This window comes from Nematolebias whitei, chromosome 18 (assembly GCF_014905685.2).
Source record: "Nematolebias whitei isolate Nwh7 chromosome 18, NemWhi1, whole genome shotgun sequence".
NCBI classification, from domain to species: domain Eukaryota; kingdom Metazoa; phylum Chordata; class Actinopteri; order Cyprinodontiformes; family Rivulidae; genus Nematolebias; species Nematolebias whitei.
Window position 1 is genome coordinate 40,592,897 of NC_056515.1, and position 1,196 is coordinate 40,594,092.

Here is a 1,196-nt window from a genome sequence, read left to right on the forward strand (position 1 = left end):
TCCATCCCCATCTGTCCTTCCATCCATCCATCCATCCATCCTTCCATCCATCCATCCACCCACCCATCCATCCATCCATCCCCATCTGTCCTTCCATCCACCCATCCATCCACCCATCCATCCATCCATCCCCATCTGTCCTTCCATCCATCCTTCCACCTGTTACCTTTATCTAAATACAAAACTGACGAGTCTCATCGTTGATATTTTGACAGATATAAAGTCAGCCCACATTACGGCTCTGAAACTTGGTTTGGTGGCTCAGAGGCACACAAGGGGTGGGTTGGCTTCAACCCCCACGTTGCCTCTGTAACTTCAGAACTCACAGACACCCAGGCTACTTTCAGATGTGGTCCCAACTTTTATGACACTGAAGTGCAACAAACATCACAACTCTGTACCGTAGGTGTGATGCAGCAGATCACTGGACAAAACAAGCATGGCAGAAACGTTTCTACCGTTTTCTTTGTTGTTTTGTTTTTTGAATGTCCAGAGGACCAGACTGAACTTTTTTAGATTTTTCTACCTGGATTATTGAGCAGCATCAGGATAAGCGTGGCAGATGTTAATGTAGTTAAGTCTGACTGCAGAAGAACCTCAGAATCAATGCACACATGCTGACACACTTCCATATTTACTTCTGTAAACTGTGACGTCACCTCTCCTGTGCATGTGCGTCGCTCCAGGGCCATAAACACACCGGAGTCTGGTGACGGGAATGTGAACGACCACGCAAAAAAAAAAAAAAAAAAAAAAAAAAAAGAATCTCAGCAACAAAGTCAGGAACTGAGCATTGAATCCAGACTACTTCTTCTTTCAGGTGCATATCTTCACCTCTCCAAGCTCTCTTCCACCTGTTCCCTGTTCTCACCACAGATCATAATGTCATCTGCAAACATCACTGAATCCAGACTGCTAGTTGTAAAACCTGTAACAGTCTCACAGTGTTGTTAATGTTTATGATGTTTGAAATGACAGATTTCTTACATCTCGGGAGGACTTTTATCTAGAGTGATTCAAAGTAGGGGCCACTCTCTCTCTCTCTGAGCTCTCTCTCTCTGAGCTCTCTCTCTCTCTCTGAGCTCTCTCTCTCTCTGAGCTCTCTCTCTCTCTGAGCTCTCTCTCTCTCTGAGCTCTCTCTCTCTCTGAGCTCTCTCTCTCTCTGAGCTCTCTCTCTCTCTCTGAGCTCTCTCTCT

At 45.5% G+C, this 1,196-nt stretch overlaps 1 protein-coding gene across 1 annotated transcript in view; it reads right to left on the reverse strand.

The window, feature by feature from the left end:
* LOC119424364 (M-phase phosphoprotein 9) overlaps positions 1-1,196 on the reverse strand; it is a 35,780-nt gene that overhangs the window by 25,468 nt on the left and 9,116 nt on the right. The window lies entirely within an intron of this gene.